Raw genomic sequence first — 27,685 nt, 5'->3', positions numbered from 1 at the left:
TACTACCTAGACAAGATTGCCATTCCTATGCCCATCCACAGTTTATAAATATATCATGCTCATGTTTGAGAGTTTATTTTTTTCTAAGGAGAGGAGAAATATGGTTTTCAGTTCAGTGCCAGAAGTTATCCAAGAAATGAAATTTTTTTTTTTATTATTTTAGTTGGAGGCTTTTTATGTTACAATATTGTGGTGGTTTTTGCCATACATTGACATGAATCAGCCATGGGTGTACATGTGTCCCCCTGCCCCAAACCCCCCTCCCACCTCCCTCCCCATCCCATCCCTCTGGGTTGTCCCAGTACACTGGCTCTGAGTGCCCTGTTTCAGGCGTCAAACTTGGACTGGTCATCCATTTCACATATGGTAATATACATGTTTCAGTGCTGTTCTCTCAAGTCATCTCACCCTTGGCTTCTCTCACAGAGTCTAAAAGTCTGTTCTTTATATCTGTGTCTCTTTTGCTGTCTTGCACATAGGATCGTTGTTACCATCTTTCTAAATTCCATATATATGCGTTGATATACTGTATTGGTGTTTGTCTTTCTGACTTACTTTACTCTGTACAATAGGCTCCAGTTTCATCCACCTCATTAGAACTGATTCAAATGTGTTCTTTTTAATAGCTGAGTAACATCCCATTGTGTATATGTACCACAGCTTTCTTATCCATTCATCTGCCAGGGGACATCTAGGTTGCTTCCATGTCCTGGCTATTGTAAACAGTGCTGCAATGAACACTGGGGTATACATGTCTCTTTCAATCCTGGTTTCCTCAGTGTGTATGCCCAGCAGTGGGATTGCTGGGTCGTATGGCAGTTCTATTGCCAGTTTTTTAAGGAATCTCCACACTGTTCTTGATAGTGGCTGTACTAGTTCACATTCCCACCAACAGTATAAGAGGGTTCCCTCAAGAAAGAAAAATTTAAAAAAAAATGTTGCTCATATAAATGCTTTCATAACTGTCTGCTGTGCCTTCTTGGCAAGTGGATTTCTAAAGCTAACTTTTGACTTCCACCCTTTACATATTTAGATTATAGAAATACAAGAAATGCCGGTTTATTCTGAATGCGCATAACCAGAAAGCTCATATGATCAATGTGTTTTCTCACTGTCAATCATCAAAAGCAAATAAATAAGTTAACATGAATCTTTATTTCCTCCCTCTCTTCTTTTTCTTTTTCCCCACGTTTGTGAGTTAAACAAATCTTAAGTAGAGATTGAACACAGTATACCCCATTTCTACAGTATCGGTGGTATGGTGTGACTGAGATTATTGCAAAATCTGGAGCTTTCAGTACATTCATGTGTGCACTCTCTCTCCCTCCCTCTCTCCCCCTCACTCTGCTCTCCCTCTCCACCACCTTCTCTTTCACTCCCATTGGTTATCTAGAGCACTCTCTAGCCTGGTTCACTTAACTTTCTATTCCTTAAGCAGGCTGTGTTCCTTTATATACCTATCTGATTTACTAGATCTTCTGAGCCTTGAGCAGTGTCAGCACGTAAGGGACATTCTGTAAATGTTTGTTGGATGAATGGGCAGATGAATATCTAATTGGTTCCTTGCATTTTTTTTTACTGATTAAATCATAAGCATTTTCCTATATTATTGAAACTTTTGTAGACATTTTAAATAGGAACATAGTACTTTATTGTCTGGATAGGTCACACTTTATATAACTATTCCCCAGTTATTTCACTTGTAGATTATCTAGTTTTTCACTGTTCTAAGAATGTGATAAACAGATAGCTTTGTGTGCAAGACTTTCCCTGTGCTTGATTATTCCTATAGAATTGTTTTCAAAGTATTTTAAATGCTGCTAATAATTTTGTGTATTGCTTTCATAAAAGTTGTATCAGTTTAAACTTTTACCCTTATTATATGAATGTGGCTGTCTTGCCATAGTTTCTCTAGTATTGATTAGTTCCATTTTTAAAATCCCAACTAATGAGATTGGTTAAAATGAGAAACAGATCACCAGCCCAGGTTGGATGCATGAGACAAGTGCTCGGGCCTGGTGCACTGGGAAGACCCAGAGGGATTGGATAGAGAGGGAGGTGGGAGGGGGGATCGGGATGGGGAATACATGTAAATCTATGGCTGATTCATGTCAATGTATGACAAAACCCACTACAATATTGTAAAGTAATTAGCCTCCAACTAATAAAAATAAATGAAAAAAAAAAGAAAGAAAAAATGGTATCTTTCTATCTGATCAAGATGAAGCTAAGTATTTTTCTCAAATATTTGTAAACTAAGTATATTTATTCTTTTGGGAAGAGAACTAGCCCTATTTCCCACCTATGTATACATAAGACCAGTGTAAATACTGTTTTGTTCATACATATTAATAAATATTTAAGCTTTTTATATGGCAGATTTCAAGTAAAGCTGATTGCCCCAAAGTTTGGATATATTATTTGAATTATTCACTTTAACTTTAATATTAAAAATGTTCACAATTTAAAAAATCATTACAAGATGTAGAATTGCATATTTTAAGATAGTGTTTAAAATATATATTCTGTGAAAATATGTAGACAGTTGCTAAGAAGTGAGAACTGGCAGTTAAATTTCTTGAGAACGTTAGGGTTATATAGAAAACTGTCAAAGGTACTCAGGAATCAGACTGTGATTGGAGTGTGGGTAGAAGAACATCAGGACAATGAAACCAGTCTATCCTGATAGAACATTCTTAACTCGGCTATCCTTGAATAGCTGGGGTGGTATAAAAACAAATGTAAATCAGGAGTCTTGAATTCTAATCTAAACTCTGGAATTAGGCTACTTTGTGACCATTCACAAATTACTTAATCTTAGGTACTCATTGCTAACTTTGTAACTAAACAAGGGCTCCTGTGCCCATGACTTGGCCCAGAAAGCCAAACTCTGATAGTGAGTGTTTGCAACAATGTGCTTGCTCAGTTACTCAGTCATGTCTGACTCCTTGCCACTCTTTGGACTGTAGCCTGCCAGGCTCCTCTGTCCTTGGGATTTTCAGGTAAGAATACTGGAGTGGGTTGCCATTTCCTCCTCCAGGGGATCTTTCCCACCCAGGGATCGAACCTACATCTCTTGCACCCCTCACATTGCAGGTGGATTCTTTACCAGCTGAGCCATCAGAGAAGCCTGTTTGCAATAAAGTGAAGGTTTATTTGCAGAGCACCAAAATCTTTCAAACTAGAACCATCCGTGAACCAAGGAATTCCAGACGTACAAGCTGAATTTAGAAAAGGCAGAGGAACAGAGATCAAATTGCAAACATCTGTTGGATCATAGAAAAAACAAGGGAGTTTAAAAAAAATCTACTGCTTCATTGACTACGTGAAAACATTTGGCTGTGTGTATCACAACAAACTATGGAAAATTCTTATAAAGATGGGAATATCAGATCACCTGCCTCCCAAGAAACCTGTATACAGGCGAAGAACCAACAGTTTGAACTGGACATGGAACAACAGACTGGTTCCAGATAGGGAAAGGAGTACATCAAGGCTGTATATTGTTACCCTGATTATTTAACTTATATGCAGTTATAGACTATATATTGTCCCCCTGATTATTCAACATCATGCAAAATGCTGGGCTGGCTGACTCACAAGCTGGAATCAAGATTGTTGGGAGAAATATCAACAGCCTCAGATATGCAGATGACACCACTCTAATGTCAGGAAGCAAAGAGGAACTAAAGAGCCTCTTGATGAAAGTGAAAGAAGAGAGTGAAAAAGCTGGCTTAAAACTCAACATTCAAAAAACCAAGATCATGGCATCCAGTCCCATCACTTCATGGGTAAGATGTGGGGAAAAATGGAAACAGTGACAGATTTTATTTTCTTGGACTTCAAATAGATGGGAAAAAACTGGAAACAGTGGCAGATTTTATTTTCTTGGGCTCCAAAATCCCTCTGGACTGTGACTGCAGCCAGGAAATTAAAAGTCACTTGCTCCTTGGAAGAAAAGCTATAACAAACCTAGACAGTGTATTAAAAAGCAGAGACATTACTTTGCCAAAAAAGGTCTATATAGTCAGAACTATGGGTTTTCCAGTAGTCATGTACAGATGTGAGAGTTGGACCATGAAGAAGGCTGAGCATTGAAGAATTGATGCTTTCAAATTGTGGTGCTGGGGAAGACTCTTGAGAGGAGAGCAAGGAGATCAAACCAGTCAAACCTAAAGGAAATCATCCCTGAATATTCATTGGAAGGAGTGATGCTGAAGCTGAAGCTCCGATATTTTGGCCACCTGATGCAAAGAGCTGACTCATTGGAAAAGACCCTGATGCTGGGAAGGATTGAGGACAGGAGGAGAAGGGGCTGACAAAGGATGAGATGGTTGGATGGCATCACTGACTCAATGGACATGAGTTTGAGCAAACTCCAGGAGATAGTGAAGGATAAGGAGACCTGGCATGTTGCAGCTCATGGGTTCGCAGAGTCGGACACGACTTAGAGGCTGAACAACAAGAAAGGGAGTGGGAGACAAATCTCTGATCCATCTTCGTCTTTGAGTTAGGGATGTCTTAAAGGGGAAGAACAGAGAAACTGGAAATGATTATTGTCTTGTGACATTTTCTAATCATGGTTTTGGGAGTAAGAATGTGTCTGGTTTATGATTCTCTGGGCAGGTGGTCCATGGCTTGGGGGTCTGTGAGCTCATCTTGCCTGGTAAAACAGCCTGAGTTTGTATGTTAATGATGGTATCTACAGTAGCAATTTTAGTGCAGTAAAGATGTTATCAACAATAGCAATCTTAGTCATCTGACTTTAATTAGTGTTCAGTTAGCATAGAACTGAGGGGACAAGAAAGGGATTGAGGTCAGAGGAGACAAGTAAATGAATAAAGTATTAGATAGAGAGATTAATCATAAACTCAGTAAGGGAATGCTGTTTTAGGGGGTCTTGATTTCAATATTACTAAGTTCTCTCCAACTCTAAAAATGTCTGATTTTATTATCCAGAGGACAAAATGCTGTTTTTGTGAATCTAGTGCTATTGTTGCAGATAGCTGCAAATAGGTCTGGAAAACAATTCATTCTTTATAGGAACTTTTTGAGGAGAACAATAGGAAAATTCCCCATAGGAGCTGAATTTTTTAGGGAAAGTCAACCCCAAATCCTAGATTATATTCTTTTGATATGTTAAAAATGGTAAAATTAAACTATTTTTATGCCATTTTGCCTCAGCCAGAGAACTATATATGCAGTGTTTTCTCTTTCAATATTGCCAAAACAGGTTGGATAAATTTAAAGAGTACAGGGAATTCCCAGAAATAGTATGGACCTAACAGAAGCAGAAGATATTAATAAGAGGTGGCAAGAATACACAGAAGAACGATACAAAAAAGATCTTCATGACCCAGATAACCATGATGGTGTGATCACTCATCTAGAGCCAGACATTTTGGAGTGAGAAGTCAAGTGGGCCTTAGAAAGCATCATTATAAACAAAGCTAGTGGAGGTGATGAAATTCTAGCTGAGTTATTTCAAATCCTAAAAGATGCTTCTGCTAAAGTGCTGCACTCTATATGCCAGCAAATTTGGAAAACTCAGCAGTGGCCACAGGACAGGAAAAGGCCAGTTTCCACTTCAATCCCAAAGAAAGGCAATGCCAAAGATTGTTCAAACTACCACACAATTGCACTCATCTCACATGATAGCAAAATAATGCTCAAAATTCTCCAAGCTAGGCTTCAACAGTACATGAAGCAAGAACTTCCAGATGTTCAAACTGGATTTAGAAAAGGCAAAGGAACCAGAGATCAAATTGCAAACATCCGTTGGATCATAGAAAAAGAAGAGAATTCCAGAAAAACATCTACTTCTGCTTCACTGAAGACGCTAAAGCCTTTGTGTGGATCACAACAAACTGTGGAAAATTCTTAAAGAGATGGGAATACCAGGTCAACTTACCTGCATCCTGAGAAATGTGTATGCAGGTCAAGAAGCAACAGTTAGAACCAGATGTGGAACAACAGACTGGTTCCAAACCAGGAAAAGAGTATGTCAAGGCTGTATCTTGTCACCCTGCTTATTTAACTTATATGCAGAGTACCTCATGCAAAATGCCTGGCTAGATGAAGCACAAGCTGGAATCAAGATTGCCGGGAGAAATATCAATAACCTCAGATACACAGATGGCACCACCCTTATGGCAGAAAGATAAGAGGAACTAGAAAGCCTCTTGATGAGAGTGAAAGAGGGGAGTGCAAATGCTGGCATAAAACTCAACATTCAGAAAACTAAGATCATGGCATCTGGTCCCATCATTTCATGGCAAATAGATGGGGAAACAATGGAAACAGTGACAGACTTCATTTTTTGGGCTCCAAAATCACTGCAGATGGTGATTGCAGCCATGAAATTAAAAGATGCTTGCTCCTTGGAAGAAAAGTTATGACCAACCTAGATAGCATATCAAAAAGCAGAGAAATTACTTTGCTGACAAAGGTCTGTATAGGCAAAGTGATGGTTTTTCCATTAGTCATGTGTTGATGTGAGAGTTGGACCATAAAGAAGGCTGAACACTGAAGAATTGATGCTTTTGAACTGTGGTATTGGAGAAGACTCTTGAGAGTCCCTTGGGCTGCAAGGAGATCAAACCAGTCAATCATAAAGAAAATCAATCTTGAATATTCTTTGGAAGGACTAATGCTGAAGCTGAAGCTCCAATATTTTGGCCACCTGATGTGAAGAACTGACTCATTTGAAAAAACCTGATGCTGGGAAAGATTGAAGGCAGGAGAGAAGGGGCTGACAGAGGATGAGGTGGTTGGATGGCATCACCTGCTCAGTGGACATGAGTTTGAGCAAGCTCTGGGAAATGGGCAAGGACAAGGAAGCCTGGCGTGCTGCAGCCCACGGGATTGCAAAGAGTCGGACATGACTGAGCAACCGAATAACAACAACAACACATGGAATTTCTTGAGCCTGACTATTGTCTAAATAAAGAGATTACTCAGGGAGAAAAATTAGCTAGCTGCACAAATCTTCCAGGGTTTCAAGAGAAGTTATTAAGCAATCATAGTCTTGAGTGAATAAACTGGGTTAGTTAAAAGTCACAACTGAATGTTAGCCCTTGTCTTGCCTGAGAAAGCTGGTATGGGCAGTTTCTAAACCAAGGGAATCTGACTGTTCTGTGTTTGATTTGTTAGGTCTGGCTCAGTGTGCTGAACTCTGTTGGCAGCTGAGAGGGGAAGCCGGAAAAAGGCAAGTTCCCGGTGCAAATGTTGCTCTGCCTCATAATACAGGCATTGGAGGAGCTGCCGTTGTCACGCTGTACAAGATGGGCTTTCCTGAAGCTGCCAGGTAAGTGGCATTCTAGTTTTGTCTGGCAGTGAACCCTTCTGATTTTTCACAAGCAATGACGTTGTACATGTTAAAAAAAAAGGAAAAAGTCCTGCTTTTGTTGTCTCAGTACTCAAAGAACAAGTATCTCATTACCCTTGCTTTAATAGCATGGCTTCAAAACTTTAAAGATGGCAATTAACTTACAAACTTAACCAGCCTTAGGAAAATTTTATTCAAAAAGGAGGCAGCATAGTCAAGAGAGAATGTTGAACCAGAAGCCAGAGCTGGCTGGACACTTATCTCAGCCTTGCCAACCTGAGTAATTTTAATTCAGGCAAGTCATTTTTGGTTTCCTTTCCCACAACTTATTTTCTCCCCATAGTGTCCCAGGCTTCTGAGGTTGTTTGGACAAAGTCCTCAAATATGCTGATTGTATCTCTGCAGATTTATGTTTATGAATCCATCTAAGCCCTCACTGCTGCTAGACTCCTGCTAGACTCCTTTTTATTCACCTCTTGCTGATTTACTTCCTGCCCTTGTCAAATGCCTGTGTTCCTCAAATATCCAAACACTTTTTTCCCAAGCCTTTTCAGGATCCCTCAACTTCCTTACTCTTCTCTCAGAGAAGTGCTCATCCTTTTACAGAAGGAAAAAGCCCCTTTTCCTTTCCAAGGCACAGCTTTTCTTTGCTTCCTTTTGTTTCCAATCATTTTCTGTAACTTTTGTTCCAAATAATAACTATACCCTCCTTCTTTTGACTCTTTTCCTTGCTGCCTTTCTATTGACTCCTTTCCCTCTGTCAGCAAGCAAGTTCAGATCTTCAAATCTTCTGTATTCTAAAGCTCTGTTTTTCTCCCTACCTTATTACTTTTTTTTTTCATGATGAGCCTTTATATTGAGGCACTTTTGTTTCTACTCTGAAATGTCTTTAGTTTCTTATCCCACCATTGAGATCAGGCAAAGCCATCAATGGTCTGATTATGATATGTTCTTGTTTTTATTTTCCATCTTCATTCTCTTTAACCTTGTGGTAACTTTCAACACTAATTGGGAAATTCCTTAGCCAAGGCTCTAAGTTCTGCCCAAGTCCAGAGACAGAGTGCTAGCAGCCTTTTATAATTTATAAGCTTCTAGATTCCAGTCAAAATAAGCATTCCTTTCAGTCTGTTTGATCTTACCATCGGGTTTTTCTAACAGTGTACACAAAAACAGCAGTTTTGAAATATCAGAAAAACCCCAATTTGGCCATTTTAGATTGATATTTCCTTTAGTATAGTTTTCCTAATTAAGTACTTGCAAGCATGAGCTCCATGCATATTGTACATGAATCTGGCTGGGGTGTTAGTGGGAAGTTTAGCTAGCACAAAACCTGATAGCACTCTGTCTCTGACTCTGTCTCCCCCTCTGCTCTGCCAGTATCCTCTTCTATCAAAATTGCCTGGCCAAGATGCTATCTCTTTTTCTCTTCCAACTCTTCTGCTCCCTGCTGCTCTCTCCTTCCAGGTAAAGAAAATAAAGAATGAATCAGAAGTGTCTGTGATTCCCTTTAAGGAGAAACCTATTACAGAGAGAGGTGAATTGTCCTTGGTACTTACATACACACCCTGGACCCAAGTAGAATATAGAGCCTTGGCTAAGGAATTTCCCAATTCAAGTCAGGATCCATTGGGATTTGCTAAGAAGTTTGAGTTAAATATCCAGACCTATGAGCCAAGGTTTTCAGATCTATATCAATTAATACAGCTCTTAGTTTCTAAGGCAAAGCAAGGAGTGGGTAAAGAAAGCAGAATGGGAACACCCCCTTAATGGATTTTGAATCAAAGGCTCACAATGAATGCAAGGAATTAGCTCAGAAATTACTCGAACTTATTCCAGAACTTTCCCCCAAACCCACTGATCAGACAAAGACTCAACAGTGCAAACAAAGATCGGATGAATTAATTCTGGACTATTATGAAAAGTTTGAAAAAAATATAAGCAGTATTCTGGCTTGATACCTGAATAATTCTCTAATCAACAAAATGATCTTCTGCTTGACTCCACCTTTTTAGAAGGCTTTGATAAGGATTTAGCTAGTCTAGTCAAAAGACACAATCTAGATTGGTCCATGTTACAACACACACCTTTTACTGGCTAACCAAAATTTCAAGACCATAAAAAAGAAATAAAAGGGGGCATCTATGAAAATGGAAGCCCTTCTATGAAAATTAAGAGTGTTCAATTGTGCCAATTAAATACACAATGCCAGTTGAAGGTTAACTGATCTCCGTTTAATTCCCAACCCCTAAAGAAAGCTAGTTTGAAGGAAAAAAATAATCTCTTCAGAATTCTGGCCCTGAGGGAACAAGTCCTAATAGGAAAACTTGATTTTCTCTCCCAGAGTCCTCAGAATCTGATTGAAGGGGAAAAAAAGGACAGAAAAAAAAAATTCTTTTTTAAATTTAGCTTATTCCTTCTGCTACTTGTAGCTAGTGAGTTTTATATTGTGTATATTTATATTGTGATATCTGATTCATAACTAAGTTTAGAAAATGAAGCTAGCTATGAGATCTCTTGTTATGTCTGTCTATATGTTCATGTGTACATTATCTTTGCTTTTACCTTTGGATGATATTATCAAATTCATTGTCAATGAGTTCTACTTAATTGGAGTCAAGGAAATTAAGTCCTTAGATAAATTCTGAAAAGTATAGGAGATAATTGGCCAGAATTAATTTCAGGTTCACATGAACTGGGAAATAGTATTGTTAATAAATTAATATCTGGTATTAATGTTTAAGTTTGTTGATCTAATTAATATAGACATGACTTTAGAATCATCAACATTAAGTATAATCCTTTGATTGTGCCTAGGTTTGATAAATGTTAAATAGAATCTTCTTGTATTCATAGCAAATTTGTCAGCAAAGGAAGTAACTTGATGTAAAGAAACTTTTAAGGAAAGAAAATGTAAATGAGACAAGAGCTTTTAGATAAACTCTATTAAAAATAATTATGCTTTTGGAATGTCTATCTAAAATAGTCTCTCCAGATTCTGGTAACTTGCAATTCTAGGTGCTAAATTAAGTGATTGAAATTTATTGAATAGCTAGGTCATTCCCACATAAAATAAGGTACTGAAACATTAATTTCTGAACATTGGCTTCCTTTTACAGAGAAACTAAAGGCATTTAGGACTATTATTAATGAAAATTCTTGGTGTTATGCTCTTTATAAGAAAGCAAATGTTTTTAGAAATTATTACTGGTATTTATGTTCACCAATCTAAATAATACTAATGTAAAGGACAATTCATAGTTGCTTACACCTTCAGTTTCATAAGAAATCAAGATTTTAAGAGCTGAGACCTCTAATTTAAACATGTAATTAAAGCTGACAAAAATAATAAAGGGAACATTTTAGTATACAGTAGGAAAGTAGAATGTTTTCTGTAAAGAAGGTATGAGGAATGGAATTGCATTTTGTTAGGGGAAAAGGAGGTAACCTACCCTGATGGCTCAGTGGGTGAAGAGTCTGCCTGCATTGCAGGAGACACAGGAGATGGGGGTTTGATCCCTTGGTTGGGAAGACTCTCCTGGAGGAGGAAATGGCAACCCACTCCAGTATTCTTGCCTGAAAAATCCCATAGACAGAGTAGCCTGGCAGGGTACAATCCAAAAGGATCACAAAGAGTCAGACAGAACTGAGCGACTAAGCACATCTAAGCACACGTGCACTGTAGCATAAGGGAAAAGGAGGTAGGTCTGACTTCGAGCTGGCTATCTCTGGATGGATGGAGAAAGTGATACAGTGATACACTGATGGATACAGAAAGTGATAAAGGTAGACCCTGGAAGGTAGACTTGTGGAAGGTAGACCCTGAGAAAAGTTTTGTGTATGATCAGGATTGACTAAGTTTAAAATAAATTTAATTGAGTAAATGAATTTTAAAAGTAAATTGGTGAAAAACTTAAATCCAGCATTTTCTCTCTGCTAAGAAAACAAGTTTTCTTAAGATGTCAAACTGCCTTTGATAACAGATTTTAAGTTTCCCTACCTTTTAAATGATCTGTTCTGTATTTGCCTTTGAAATATTTTACTGTTACTTTGATTAAGTGAGTAGCTATTGTTTCACAGTGACCTGTGATCCTGTCTGTCTGAGTGTTCTAAACCCTCTTGATATTTATTGACAAAACTTCCTGTATAAAATTCTAATGAAGTCCTCTTGATGTCTAGTCAACTTTAGGATGCTTCAGAATCTCCCTGAAATATCCTAAAGAGAGATATTCAACTAATTAGGTTCATTTGATATATTCAATTACATGGGAAGTATTATCAAATGAGTAATAAATCTTCTTAGGTTATTTTGTATGGTGGATATTACTAATATAGATATTTTATAAATTTTATGAAATTCCTAAAGCTTAAAAAAAAAAGAAATTCCTAAAGCTTGAAACCTAGTAAAATGTTGTCAGTCATAAATCTAGTCATTATCTTAAAGTGTTATATGTCACAGCATATAACAGTTTGTCAACTGCATCATAATCAGATTTTAAACATGCCTTCTTAAGTCTTTTATCATTATAGACAATTATTGTTTTATTCTAATACCTTTGCAAAAACACTCCCTTTATAACAAGATGTATAGAATGGACTTCTGGGTAATTAGAGTGTTCTGACTTTCAGACCTTAATGCTGAACTGGGTAAGAAATGAAAGAATTCTAATGGAAAACCTGATGACTTCATAAAATTGTTAGCAAAAAGGATTAGCTACATAGGACTTAGTGAACTGGTGAATATGGTTATAATTTTTATGGTTTGTATCTGAAAAATTACTGGCTTGAATATTTATTTTCCAGGTAAAAGGAAAACCTTCCCCTCAAAATAATTATGACTTATTGCAATTTGGTAAATTATATCTTTGTAAGCAGAATTTAAACATTATCTTTTCTCTCTATCTGCTCCCTCCAGAGACTGGAAACTCTTGGGTTCCCAGCAGCCTCATCAGATAAATTAGAAAGGCTACCTCACTAGCAGGTATAGAAACCTCCAGGTATTTTGGGAACCATGGAAAGGAAGGAATTCACCTAGATCTGTTGGACAAATCTGTGACAAGCCCTTGTCGTGACTTTCCTAGCCCTGAGAAGCTTTTTAAAAAATTCAGTCTGGGACTCCTTATAAAAATTTCGGCAAAGCACCTCTTTGAGGAAAACTTGGTTGCCACTGCAGCAGAGCCCCATGCCACCCACTCCTGTTCCTGCCTCACCGCTGTTCACTCTCCCCGAAGACCAAGTCAGTCAGGAAGCCATTCTGCAGCCATGGCCTTTAAAGCACCAGCAAGACTCTCATGGAGCCAGAGGTGGCGATTCACCAGATTAGGATCCCCTTCACCAGCCACAGTGTGAGGTCTCTGGAGAAGCTAGCTGCTGATCAGTGGTGCAAAGGAAAAGAATCTCAAAGTGAAAGGACCTGTTCGGATTCCTGCCAAGACTCTGAGAATAACTATAAGGAAAACTCCTTATGGTGAAAGTTCTAAGACTTGGAAATGATTCCAGATGAAGATACATAAGTGACTCACTGACCTGCACAGTCCTTCTGAGGTTGTCGAGCAGATCACTTCCATCAGTATTGAACCAGGAGTCAGGTAGCTGTCACCATTGCCAATTCCTAAATCAGCCTTTTTAATAAGTTGATAATCAGTTGGTTTTTTTTTTTTTTTTTTTAAAAAAAAGCTTCAGTAAAGCAAAAAATAGTCCATTTGATCAATTAGAGTTATACAAATCATAAATCAGGTCAAGTTTATTAAGACCAGACTTATTTTGCAAACAAATTAGTCTTGATTTGGTTATATTTGGTAGAAATGAAGGTAATTTTAGAGAGAAAAAGAGTATGTTTCAATGAATGTTAAATCCCAGTTTAATTAATGGAGGTCTGTATTTACTAAGACTTGCTTCCTGGACAGTTCCTTGTTATTATATTAACATAAAAATTAATTGAATTATTAAAAGGATACTCTACATTTTTTCTGAGCTTATCTCAGTAATTTATCTTTGAATGAAGGTCAGATGCCCCACGACCTATGAGCAGGGGGTTGTGCATACTGGAAAAGAGAATTTAAAGGACTATCTCCAGAGAAGATAGATGGAAGGACACTTATCAGGTCCTCTTAACTAGCTCATGCACAGTGAGACTGAAGGGAATTAACTTTTGGATTAATTCCCACTTACAAAGACCCTTACAGTGGACTAGCCTATAGAGAAGATGGCCAACCTCAATATCACCTTAAAACAATAATCAAATGAAGAGAAACTACACTCACACTAGGATGAGAAGAAGACATCAGAAGTAGACAGCTAGCCCAAGATCCTGGACCTGACTCATATGATCATTTATAATGTTTTCTTGACTTCTTGGTACTTTGTATATGAATCAAATGTTTTCCTATCATGAGCATGATCATATGCTAATTTTAAAAATCAATCCAGTTGTCGAGTTTGCTGCTAGTTAGCTATGTTAGTACTTTTGTGTTACTGTGGTGGATTTCTCTCCTCCAAGGTTCTGATTGAATAGCCCTTAGGAAATTATTTTAGAAGAAAGAAAGTTCAGTCCTATTCAAGCTACTCTTGATATTACTAGATGGGATCCCCTCACCTAGCCAATTGATAATACTTGCTCTGACTCTGGCCATAAAAATGAATTTTCTGGACTTCTCTGATGTTCCATTGGTTAAGACTCCACACTTCCAATGCTGGGGTCATGAGTTCTATCCCTGATCAGGGAACTAAGATCCTACAGATGAGCACAGGCAAAAAAGAAATTAAAAAAAAATTTTTCCCTCTAAAGTTACTCAAGCTTAATCAGGGTAACAAGCAAAAGTTCAGCCAAGGAATAAAACCTGCCACAATTATGGAATGGATTTATGAGGTTAACACCAGGCTATGGTCATTTAAGTTTTAAGGTCCCTATTTTCTTGGGATCAGTTAAATTATACTAAGGATAACCAGCCTAATAACACTAGGAAATTGGGCTGGGAGCCTTATGGACAGTGCCAGTATATCATTTCCCTGAAAGATAAGGCTTGGAACAGAGCAGAATATGTCAGATGACCTGGAGACACACTGGACTACACCTAATGAAAGTTCTTGGCTTATGACTTTAATAATACTGCTGCTGTGTGTTGTGTGTGAGTCACTCAGTCGTGTCTTACTCTTTGTGACCCCGTGGACTGTAGCCCGCCAGGCTCCTCTGTCCATGGAATTCTCTAGGCAAGAATACTGGAGTGGGTTGCCATTCCCTTCTCCAGGGGATCTTCCTGACCTAGGGGTTGAACCTGGGTCTCCTGCATTGCAGGCAGATTCTTTACTGTCTGAACCACCAGCCCAAAAGTACTGTTATCTGTGTTATGCTATGTTATTTGGATTTGCCTGTTTTACAAGATTATTGTTTTTTGCATTACCAGATGTGTGACTGAGCCTCTGACAAAATATATAGTTCTATATGTGGCCAGTGATTGTAATGGTATAACTCTAGATGTGGGTAGATACAATGAGGGTTTTTTTTTTTTTCCTGGATCATAATAGACTAGTAAGACAGGTGGTCTGGAGACCTTTGACTATTGTTAAATAAGATCTAGTCCAATAGCGGCACATTGAGTGGACTATTAGCAAAATCTTCACCAGACCTAGGAATGAGCCTTTCTAGCACCACGGGATGAAATGGTCATGAAGTGCCTCCCGAAACATGGTCAAATTTATAACCATGAGGGAGCCCTGTAACCTACAAATTGGCATTTGTCATGGGCACTTGCCATCTACCTCTACAAGGATTAAATCATGTGCTACTACAGCAGCTGATTTTCAACACCCCCTGAAAGGAATTCAGGGTGGAGAGCAGAGATGAAGCATTCTGTGCCCTGGGAAAAATTGGCAGAACAGATCTTCAGATATTTAGGTATTTTTAGAAGTCATTATGAGCCCGGTTCTTGTATCACCTCATATCTAGAAAAGCGCAAAAATTCTTAATGGCGATGACTGCTCCTTCATGAGTAGCAGAAACCTGCAAAAAATAAGTGTTTGATTGCATGTACTTCCCCTTCACCAAAATCACATATATACTGACCTTCCCTGCTTTGGAGCAGTTTCTCAAAGCTATCTGAAATGCTGTCTCTCAGGCTATAGTCCTCATTTTGCTGCAAATAAAACTTAATTACAGCTTTCACATTGTGCATTTTTAAGTTGGCAAATCTTTCAGATCTAAGACTTTGATTCTCCCCTTGTGTTTTTTTTTAACATTGTTATTTTATTTTATTTCATATAAATTTATTTATTTTAATTGGAGGCTAATTACTTTACAATATTGTAGTGTTTTTTTCTCCCCTTGTATTTGAAGATCTCCCTCATACTGAGTAAATGTTTATTGAGTTGAATCAAATAAAAAGATGTTGAATTTTGTTTCTGCTTTAATCTGATTCATTTGTTCTGTATCATCTTCTGGAATTCCATTTAGTTCATATTTGGAGTTGAAAACCCTCAATAAAAGCCAAACTATAAAGAGCTACCAGAGTCAGCACATTATTATAGCCATCTAATTTGCTCAGAATAGAAGATTATGCACTTAGGGCAATAAATTCTGTTTTAAACATGGAATTCTCATAGTTCTTTTACTTTCAGGAGACTAAATAATTGGGAGATAGAATTGTTCACAAAACTCCAGTTGATACTTCTGAGAAGGCAGAGGATGAAAAAATCCAGATGATATATTAATGACTGAAAGAAATTGGCTTGAAGTACTGAAGATAGTTTTGATAGTTTTAGTGATAGAACATAACCCACTTCAAAGGCCAAAGTTTGGAAAATAATTCTAACTCTGATGGTGCAAATGAAATTTTCAAGTGAAGGTTTAAGTACTCATTGTACATAATCTGATTTCCTTAGTTTCTTGTTTGGCTAACTTTGATGGAGTAGCTGCTTCATGCCTAGGCCCCTAAGTATGGTCCTCTGAGTATATATGGAAAGGCAGACATACTTTTTTCAAAATGCTACAGAAGCCCAGAGGAAGAAATTAGTTTGAAGAACCTAACTTTGAACTGGGATGACTAGGACTGTCTAGCAGAAGGGTAGAGGAAGGGCATCCCAGGCCTGTACATAGGTTTGGAGATTTGAAAATGCAAGATTTGGTGAATGGTTGTCCTGTGTGGGTAGAGGGTAGATTATTTTGTTGTGCCTGGGTGGAGGGGCAGAGTCAGTACACAGGTGACAGTAGATTGGATCAAAGTTTAGAAATACTTCCAATGCTGTGCTCAGGAGTTTGAAATTTATCCTGCAGAATATGAGTTTTAGCAAAAGCTTATGTGATTATATTGCACTTTAGGTAGATCATCCTGGTTTTACTTTGAGTTGAGTGATGGAGGGACCAGAGGCGAGGAATCCTTAGGAAACAGTTGTAGTAGTGTGGGTAAGAGATGTTTAGTGCTGCAACAGGGACCATGAAAATGAATAGGAGAGGTCATATTTAAGAGCTGTGACCAAATTAATTTACAGTTTTAATTAATTGTGCATTTAATTTACAGTTAAACTTTTCTTTCCTTTAGACCACTTCTGAATATGAGCATTAACTTTGTATTATAACATCATATTCATTTTATGCAAGACATAGGCTGAGAACAGATGTGCCGCCTTCTTGTCTCACAAGCATCACATGCTGACTATACCTGAGATGGAACTTTGATTTTACTTCACTCCCACTGCATTCTTCTTTTTGGCACTACCATCCCCTGAGTTATTCAGGCCAAACACCTACATCATCCTTGATCTTTCCCCTCCCCCTTAGATCTCCCTCATTCCCAGCAGCAAGGCATATGGATCCTATGTCCAAAATATATTTTGAATCCACTTCATTCTCTCCATCTCCACTGGCAGACTGCCTCCACTGTAGTCCAGACCACCACCACTTCCTATCTGGACCATTTCAACAGCCTCATAACTCTCTCCCCACCTAAGTTCTTGCATCCCAGCCTGGCCACTGCACACTGTTGTAAGAATAATCACAAATCAAACTTTCACTTTGCTGTTTAATCATTTCAGCAGGTTCCCGAATTCCCTAGTTTGGCCTGCATGGTCTTGTCCCTGCCCAGTTCTCCAATTTCATTTCATGCTATTCTCCCCCCATTAACTGTACTCTAGTAACTGGTCCTGTTTTACTTTCTTTTAACATAACAAACTCTTTTCTCCCTTATGATCTTTGCAGTTTCCTCTTTGAATGGCTAGCTCTTTTTCTTCCATTAATTGGGTCTTAGCTTAAATTCACTTGCTCAGAGACATCATTTCTTGAGTGCTTTACCTAGAGTAGGTTTCTCTTTTTGTTTGTTTTCTAATACTTGCAATTATTTTTGTGTGTTTACTTCTTTTTCTCCTGGAAAAATAAAAACTCAGTGAGGCCTGGGACTGGGTCTCACTTGTTCACTGTTAGACTCCCAGTATCTCGAACAAGGCTTGGCATGTGGCAAGCAGTCATTAAACATGTATGAAATGATAGAAGGGAAGGGAAAGGAAGGGAGAAATGGTTAGGATGTGTGGGGAGAGAGAAAGAGAAAAGGAAGGAGAGGGGGTAGGGAAAGAAGGAAAGAAAGGTTTTGCTTACTGAGCAGCCGCTAGGCTCTTGACTCCATCAAAAGTATATCCATCTGGTGTTTGTTGTTCCAATCCTAGGCCAGCCACTACCAGCATGCTTGTATTATTTCAGAGGAATTACAAATCCTAAGGTGCCTTCATCTTTCACAAAACTTTGAGTCATCTAACACGTGATCCTCTGCAGCTTGTGATAGTCATGATTGTCATTTTTTACCATGGGCTCCGGGAGTTTGTGATGGACAGGGAGGCCTGGCGTGCTGTGATTCATGGGGTTGCAAAGAGTCAGACACGACTGAGCGACTGAACTGAACTGAACTGAGGGTCTCTGCTAGGTACCTTCTCCAGGGGATCTTCCCAATCCAAGGATCGAGCCCAGGTCTTCTGCATTGCAGGTGGATTTTTTACCAGCTGAGCAACAAGGGAAGCCCATCTGACAAGGCTATCTAAAATAAATCACCCAACACACACAAATATGCTTTCTTTATATTCCCTTAACCTGCTTTATTTTCTTCATAGTAACTATATTCTTCATTTTTTTTTTTTTGCATATTCATTGTCTCCCCCACTGGCACAGAGGCTTCATGAGGGTAAGTTTGTTGGTTTTTCATATTTTTAAAGACAATACCTACTGCCTGGTGAGCACCCAGTATTTGTTGAAAAAATAGGAAGAAAATCTTGTGGGTTTTTTTTTTTTTTAAGCTTTTTTTGACAATACCAGTTTCCTTTAGGTAGAGTCACAGCATCTCTCTTAGGGTTTTTGAAAATTACTACATTTATACAACATTTACTGTATAAATGTTAAAAAAAAAACCTAGTACCTGTGTGACTCCATGGATTGAAATCGATTATTTTCCACAGCTCTTTTAAAACTCATCAAATTGAGGCTACTCCAAACAGTTCTGCAGCTGATTAATTTAAGGTAGATCTTGTCTTTATGGAGATTGAGAAGAAGCTTGAAGATATAAGTATGATTTATATAAAATACTACCAGGAGAGCCCTGGGCTAGAGGAAGCAGATATAGATTTCAGGTGTTGCCATGAAGTGATACAAATTGAAAATTTATATCATATTGTCAGAAGATGGAAGTTCAATTTATGTAAAATACTACCAGGAGGACCCTGAGCTAGAAGAAGCAGATATAGATTTTGGGTATTTCCATGAAGTGGTATAAGTTGAAAATTTATATCATATTGTCAAGTATTCAGTGTATTTTACATTTTCCAGTGTCCGTTATAGCTTCCTTGTAATTCTGGTAAGAGTGTATTTCAGAAATTTATAAATCTTCAGGATTCAGATATGTAAAGTGATTCTAATTTATTTTGGTGTGATTTCTTTCTGAATAAAAAGATCTTACCTAGAGCCATTCAAAAGAATAATACTTAAAGGAGCCTTAAAAGTGCTTAATGGGTCTTCCCATGTGACTCAGTGGTAAAGAATCCACCTGCCAATGGCAAAGAATCCACCTGCCAAACAGGAGATGCAAGTTTGATCCCTGGGTTGGGAAGACCCCCTGGAGGAGGAAATGGCAACCCAATGCAATATTCTTAGCTGGATAATCCCATGAACAGAGGAGCCTGGTGGGCTACAGTCCACAGGGTCACAAAGAGTCAGGCAGGACTGAGCACACCTGTATGCAAAGGTACCTAATATCAAAAGTCCTTTTAAAAATAAATTTTTTGTGCTCGAGTCTCAAAGTTTTAAAATCTGTTTTTCTTGTTTTAAAAAAGAGCTGATTAAAAGAATCATACAGAAATATACAAAGAAGAAAAATTTTAAATCTCCTGAAATGACTCACTAAAGTGTTAACAGTGGTTGATATTCTTTCAGACAGCTCTCTGTGTATATGAACATACAATTTCACAAAAGTAGGATCATACAATACATGTTGAGTTTTTAAATTTATATTACATATGTGGACCTGTGTTTATTAAATAGAAAACAATAATCAGTTCTTGGTAGATAATAATCACACTAGAGCAATCTAATAGTAACTCTTCCTCCAAAAAGAGAGTTGTTCTCTTCAGGCAAAATTAGACACTACTTCATAGTCTCAAACTTAAAGGCATCTTGGAATTTCATAATTGATTTTAATTTTGTGACCAACAAGGCACAGTTACAGCAAGAGTCATGTAATTCCAATTACCCATCTATGAAGCTGATTAGTGGGCTGAAATAAAGAATATGATTCAAAACATTTAAGGTGTACGTTTCACTCATGTTAGGGGAGCAGTGTGAAGACAACCATTGTGCATGTCTCGAAACTCCCTTATTGTGTAGCACAAAGGATTTCTTAACATCTTAAGGTGATTGTGCTGTGGGTGTGATTGTACTGGAGAGCTAATGTGACTGACGTGTCTTGACAAAGTACCCTGCATTTCTAGAATTTTCATAATGATCACCAGTCTTCCTCAGGTAGAGAGGGCCAGGGCTGATTGTTCCTAGCAGGCAGGCATTGGCCCAGCAGCTTGCAAACCTATCCTGCCACCATCTTGCAAGGATATAATTGCATTGATCTACCTGTTGTTTCACAACCAGCTTTTATTTCTTGATAGTATATTCCTTGCCCATAAATATAAAACCTTACCATCAAGTTTAATGACCCCATAGTACACATTTGAATATAGGTATCATAATCTGTTTAACTAGCCTCCTCTGATGAACATCAGGTTGTATTTAAATCTTGCAAAAAATAAAGGTATAATAAATTTCCTTTTGCACTTATCTTTAAGTACTTAATGCCCTTATCAGCTTAGCACAAATAATTAGAAGGGGGGATTGTTGGGTTGTGAGATATGTATGTCTAGCTTTTTGATACAAATTGCCAGTATATCCACACACAAAAAAAGGAGTACTAATTTACAAACTCAATGACAATTCATGAGATAAGTTTTTTTCTATCCCCAGTGCTTTGTTGGCTGTTTTTTTTTTTTTTTTTTTTTTTAAATATTTCTCAATAGTAGGAAATTATATCTCCTTATTGTTCTTTAAATTTATTTTATTACAAGTGTCCATTAAAATGCAGTTGGATTCTCCAAGGCCTGAAAAAAGTCTTTTTCATGCCACCAATATTTGCCTGCAGAGTAACCCATAGAGTATTTACTTCTATCAGGTTGTCCCATTTTTCCAACGTTATTCTGTCCGAAAAAAAGTTTAGAGAGTATCTGGTATGGCTGTATGTCAGTGACTGAGTACTTCATTACTAGAATTAACAAAACAGTGTTGTTTTTATTTCACAGTCTTTTTTAGCTTTGCAAACGTATGCCTCTTGCTCCCATTTTAGTTCTTCTCCCTCTATAACCTCTCTTGTGTGGACCTTGTCCCCTTATTTTTTCTCTCCTTCCCACGATTGTCAGTTTCCTAAATGTTTGCAGCACTAGAAAGTGAAAGTATTGGAATCTTTTGTCAACTCATACATTTTCTGCTTTAGCAAAAGAAGCCTGGCAGGAGATTTTATTTCCACTTTTGTCTTCATTAGCAGTAGCCCATTGCCCTTCTTTGAATTCTGTCTTAATTTTTTGTTCCTATTCAGTTTACCACAGGACCTACTCCTTGACCTTTTGCTACTCAGAAAGAAGTGCTTTTCTTCAAGCAAGGAGGCACTTAGAACTTTCTTAGTATTTGTGATCTCCAGTTTCGCAAGAGATGTGTAGTTTCTTTACCCTTTTAACTCTGTCCTCCTTGTCCCTTTCCTTACCCTCTCTCATTTCCTCTTCAAGTGAAAATGTTTTATTGACCAAAGGATATGATTTTTTAAGAGGATCTGTTGGTTCTCAAAAGTAACAGCAACTGCAAAATTAATCTACGTCCATCTTAAGGAAGTGGGAAGAATTTCCAAGTATTCAGGTAGAATTCCCAAATGTTTGCTGTGTTTTCCTGCTCTAATTTGGTGGTGTCTGCCATAACTATTCCTGAGGCATTGTGCAAACAGATGGCATAAATGCAGCTGGAAGTTCATGGGTCATTGGCTTCCAGAGGAGGTCTGGCTCTTTGGGTGGTCCAGCACACCAGTATTACTAATCTACTTTTCTAGATTACCTCCACAGAACCTTGAAGGACAAAGGATTTCAATGAATGTGGAAAAGACTTTGAACTTTCTTTTAATTTATGTATGGTGACAGAAACTACTTTTTATTTTTTTTTTATTATTATTATTTTTTTTCCCAGTGGGTTTTGTCATACATTGATATGAATCAGCCATGGATTTACATGTATTCCCAATCCCGATCCCCCCTCCCACCTCCCTCTCCACCCGATTCCTCTGGGTCTTCCCAGTGCACCAGGCCGGAGCACTTGTCTCGTGCATCCCACCTGGGCTGGTGATCTGTTTTACCCTAGAAACTACTTTTATGGGCTAAAGTTTGGAAGTATTGGTATAAGCTAATTTGCTTTTGGTATGAAAAAACAGAAAGAGCATTCAATTTGAAGTTAAACCAACCTGAGATTGAGTTCTGGTTGTATTGCTTTACTTGTCACATGTCCCTGTTTCTCAGGGAACGTAGGGTTAAATGGGAAAGCAGACAAGAAAAAATTTTCCCAGAAAAAACAAACAAACAAGAAACTTGCACATGGGTGTATGTGCAAAGAGCTATTAAAGTTTCCAGTAGAGACAGAAAAGCCTTTCCAAAGGACTTAGCATGTGAACTGAGTTTATGAAGTTGGGTGGGAATGAAGAATATTAATACCTGTCCAACTACTTTCAGGGTTTCATGAGAAGTAAAGAAATAATGTTTATTAAAAAGTTCTTGAAAACTTTATAGCCCCCAAAAGATTATTATTGTTATCAATTTTTCATAATGTTAACTTGAAATAATTTGAGTGAGATCTTTTAAGGGAAGCCAAAATAAGAGAATTTCTCTTCTTCACTTTAAAAATCTGACAGTCATTTTGGTTTCTTGATTTAACTAGAAAATGTTGGTAGTTGATTTCAGAACACTCACTTGTAAGATTTGCCTCAATGGCTATTGAGATAAGTATGTATGTGAAGTCGCCCAGTTGTGTCCGACTCTTTTTGACCCCATGGGCACCAGGCTCTTTCGTCCATGGGATTTTCTAGGCAAGAGTACTGGAGTGGGTTGCCATTTCCTTCTCCAGGGAATCTTCCCGACCCAGGGATCAAACCCAGGTCTCCCGCATTGTAGACAGACAATTTACCGTCTGAGCCACCAGGGAAGTTGAGACAAGTAGGCCTACATTAAATATTTTTATAATACTTCTTTGAAGTCCTAAGACTCAGGGTTGATTCTAGATAGGTTCAGGAGTGTTATCTATGTAGAAGAAAAAGATTTATACACCCACTAAGATGACTAAAATAAAGGTGAGTGAGTGAAGTTGCTCAGTCGTGTCCAACTCTTTGCAACCCCCATGGACTGTAGCCCGCCAGGCTCCTCCATCCATGGGATTTTCCAGGCAAGAGTACTAGAATGGGTTGCCATTTCCTTCTCCAGAGGGTCTTCCCAACCCAGGGATCAAACCCAGGTCTCCCACATTGCAGACAGACTCTTTATCGTCTAAGCCACCAGGGAATCCCAAAATAAAAGAGACAGACATAAATATTGGTAAGGACGTGGAGAAATTGGAACCTTCATTGATTGCTGGTAGGATTGTAATGTGGTGCAACCACTTTAGAAAATAGTTTGATAGTTCCTCAAAAAGTTAAACATCACCTTATGATCCAAATTTCACTTCTAAATAATATGCCCAAGAGGAATTAGAGCTTATGTCCATGTCAAAACCTACACACAAAAGTCCATAGCAAATCAAAACCACAATGAGGTACCATTACACGCCAGTCAGGATGGCTGCTATCCAAAAGTCTACAAGCAATAAATGCTGGAGAGGGTGTGGAGAAAAGGGAACCCTCTTACACTGTTGGTGGGAATGCAAACTAGTACAGCTGCTATGGAAAACAGTGTGGAGATTTCTTAAAAAACTGGAAATAGAACTGCCACATGACCCAGCAATCCCACTTCTGGGCATACACACTGAGGAAACCAGATCTGAAAGAGACACGTGCACCCCAATGTTCATCGCAGCACTGTTTATAATAGCCAGGACATGGAAGCAACCTAGATGCCCATCAGCAGATGAATGGATAAGGAAGCTGTGGTACATATACACCATGGAATATTACTCAGCCATTAAAAAGAATTCATTTGAACCAGTCCTAATGAGATGGATGAAGCTGGAGCCCCTTATACAGAGTGAAGTAAGCCAGAAAGATAAAGAACATTACAGCATACTAACACATATATATGGAATTTAGAAAGATGGTAACGATAACCCTATATGCAAAACAGAAAAAGAGACACAGAAATACAGAACAGACTTTTGAACTCTGTGGGAGAATGTGAGGGTGGGATATTTCAAAAGAACAGCATGTATACTATCTATGGTGAAACAGATCACCAGCCCAGGCTGGATGCATGAGACAAGTGCTCCGGCCTGGTGCACTGGGAAGACCCAGAGGAATCGGGTGGAGAGGGAGGTGGGAGTGGGGATCGGGATGGGGAAGACTTGTAAATCCATGGCTGATTCATATCAATGTATGACAAAACCCACTGAAATGTTGTGAAGTGATTGGCCTCCAACTAATAAAAATAAATAAATAAATAAATAAAAAAGTCCATAGCAGTGTTATTTATAATAGCTAAAAAGGGGAAACAGCCATCAAACATGAAAGGCTAAACAAAATGTATTGTGTCCATTCAATGGAATATTCTTTGGTCATGAAAAGTAATTAATTATTGATCCATGCTTCAGTGTGGATGAACCTTCAAAGCATTATGCTAAATGAAAGAAGCCAGTTACAAAGGAACATATATGTTTGATTGGATTTGTGTGAAACATCCAGAATAAGCAAGTCAATGAAGAGAGAAAGTAGATTAGTGGTTGCCAGGGGCTAGAAGGGGGAGAGAATGGTAATGGTAGAGGATTACTGTTAATGGATATGGGTTTTTTTGGGAGCTGTTAAGTATGTTCTAAAATTAGATCGTGATGTTGGAAGGAGAAGGAAGGAGAAAGGAAACCACCCTACAGAGATATGGATCTGAGGTTATTTTTCCAGCCTCATTTCCCAAGATCCAAAAGTAGTTGATGGATGGGATATTACTTGTATAATTCTTCATACAAACCCAGGAAATCAGTTAAATCACTTATCTTTAAATTCTGATTGTGAACCACCGAAAATATATGTGAAATTTACTTGCGCACAGACAAAAATAAAATAGAAGAGTTAGGGTTCCTACATTTTGAGAGGCCAGAGTGAATTTTTCAAACATTATTGAGATAAATGAAGCCTATTTCAATAGAAAGTGCTGCTGTGCCACCCACTCCCCCATGCCCCTTGTCCTTCCACCGGCTGTATCCAGAAAGCCACTTTCATCAGAAGATCTGGGATGAAGGAGTTGCTGCCTAGCTGCCTTTTGGATTTTTCTGGGTGAAAGATCCTAAGGGAGCCTGGGGACTGCATGCTGATCCAGCCACTCACGTCATGTATCTATTTAAACATTTAATTTGGGGAGAAAGCCAGAGGAATGAACTTAATATAACTCTGTGTTGTTTTTCTTTCCAGGAAGGAGAGCAGTTTGTGAAGAAAATTGGTGGTATTTTTGCCTTCAAGGTGGAGGATGGCCCTGGGGGTAAAGAAGCCACCTGGGTGGTGGACGTGAAGAATGGCAAAGGATCAGTGCTGCCTAACTCAGGTCAGGGCAGTGATGACCTCACTGATAGGAACACTGACAAGTTTACAGAGGAAGATGGGGGCCTGCCTTGGTGGCCCCAGAAGGGCTGGCTTTAGATATAGAACCTTATCAAGCACTGGGGAATCTTTGGGAATAGAATAGGTCCTGTTTGCTTCCTCCCAAAGATTGAGAGGCTTTATCACTGTGGCTAGCCTTATGCTTTGGAATTAGACAAACTTGGGTTTAGAGTCCTGGTCCTGCCACTCACAGATTTTGGCCTTAAAAAATTATTTTACTTCTCTGAGCTTTGTTTTTTACATTTGTAAATGGAAATAATAAATGGTTCCTATTTCATAGGATTCATCTGTAGATTAAGAGAAATAATGATCCCCTAATTAACCTGTGAAGCACATGGTTCAGTGTATGGTTACATGTCCTCAGAAGACCTAAATATGTACCCACTGTCTCCACTTCATCTCATCCCAGGCTTTCTTGAACCTACTCCAGTCAGCTTTTGTCAGCTCATCGTTATCCCATAACTATTCTTGTCAAGGTTATGAGTAACCATTGTGCTGCTAACTTCAGTGGTTAATTCCCAGCCTTTATAATGTTACTCTTCTAGGCTTTCTTCCTACCTATTGGCTGTTCCTTCTTGGCCTCTCTTCCCATTTTTTTCCTCATCTCTAAGTGTGTAAATGTTGGTGTGCTCTAAGGCTCAGTTCTATCTACATTCACTTCTTGGGGCTCTTATCTAATCTCATGCTTTTCAAACCATGTCTACACTGATGACTCCCAGGTATCTTCAGTGTGAACTCAAACACTGAACTCCAGGTATATATTCAGCTGCTTAACTAACAAGTTTACCTGTATACTTAACAGGTTTCTCAAAGCTAATATGTCTGAAACCATATTGATCTTCCTCCCACTCCCCTTTAACTGTGTTCTCCTTCCACTGTCTTCTCCATCTTGGTAAATTGCTCTTCTGTCTTACCAGTTCCTCAGTCTAAAATCCTGGAGGTCATGCTTGGCTCTTCTTCTTTTTGTTTTTTTAAATTGAGGTATAGTTGATTTAGAATGTTGTGCCAATCTCTGCTATATAGCAAAGTGACTCATTTTATACATATATACCTTCTTTAAATGTTCCTTTCCATTACAGCTTATCCCAGAGATTGGATATAGTTCTCTGTGCTACACAATAGGACCTTTTTGTTTATCTATTCTAAATGTAATAGTTTGCATCTATGTTGACTCTTCTTTTTCTCACACTCCATAGTCTAATCCGCCAGCAAATTCTTTCCTCTACTACTGCCGCCTTGGTCCGCCATCATTTTTGCCTGATCTCTGTTTCTGACCTTGCCTTCTATGGGTTCTTATTCACACACACCAGCTGGAGTGATCATTTTAAAACTCAAAGTCAGATTCTGACGCTTCTCAGCTCAAAATCATTCAGTGACTTTCTTTTTTTTTTTTTTTTACGGAGTTTCCATTTTTAATATTTGGTTAAACAAAATACATCTTTTGTAAACAAACCCAGCACAAGGCCAACAAAAAGGAAAAGCAAGAGAAAAACAAAAAGCCTAGGGTTGCCCCTGACTGGGTGTCAGGGTCAGGCCTGCCCACTTCCTTAAAGGAAGTGGGGCTTTCTGCCCTCGGGCATCAGCATAGGTCCCTGTTCCTAAGCACCAGAATTGGATATGAACAGAGGAACCAGCCCTGAAATGGTTAAGCGTCTTTGCATATCCCATTGGCTTATGGACTCCAAGTGCGTGAGGACTCCTTTGAAGTGCCATCTGCACAGGCCCAAGCAGACTGGTGGTGAGGAGTTTTCTCCTCCTCCCAGGAAATGGCTTACATCACTGACAGTGCCAATGGACCCAAGGTCCTGCTTGTGACAGTCAGCAAGGTTTGCTGTAACTTCTGGCTGGTGGTGGTTGGAATGTCATTGTGCAGGGGTGACGAGCTCCCTGTGGTGCCAAGCAGGTCTGGTGTAGAAAATGGTGCAGAAGAGACTGCGGCCACTTGCTGAGAGGGTGAAACGCAGTAGCTGCTTGGTGGCCTCTGTTACTCAGCGTTAAAACAATGGCCTTGTGGGACTGAAGATACATGTGC

At 38.6% G+C, this 27,685-nt stretch overlaps 1 pseudogene; it reads left to right on the top strand.

Moving 5' to 3' along the window:
• Window positions 1-27,685, top strand: part of LOC133039986 (sterol carrier protein 2-like) — a 95,101-nt pseudogene that overhangs the window by 54,513 nt on the left and 12,903 nt on the right.

The sequence above is a fragment of the Dama dama genome, chromosome 20 (assembly GCF_033118175.1).
Source record: "Dama dama isolate Ldn47 chromosome 20, ASM3311817v1, whole genome shotgun sequence".
NCBI classification, from domain to species: domain Eukaryota; kingdom Metazoa; phylum Chordata; class Mammalia; order Artiodactyla; family Cervidae; genus Dama; species Dama dama.
The sequence above is the reverse complement of the archived record's forward strand: the minus strand, read 5'-3'. Positions and strand labels throughout refer to the sequence as shown.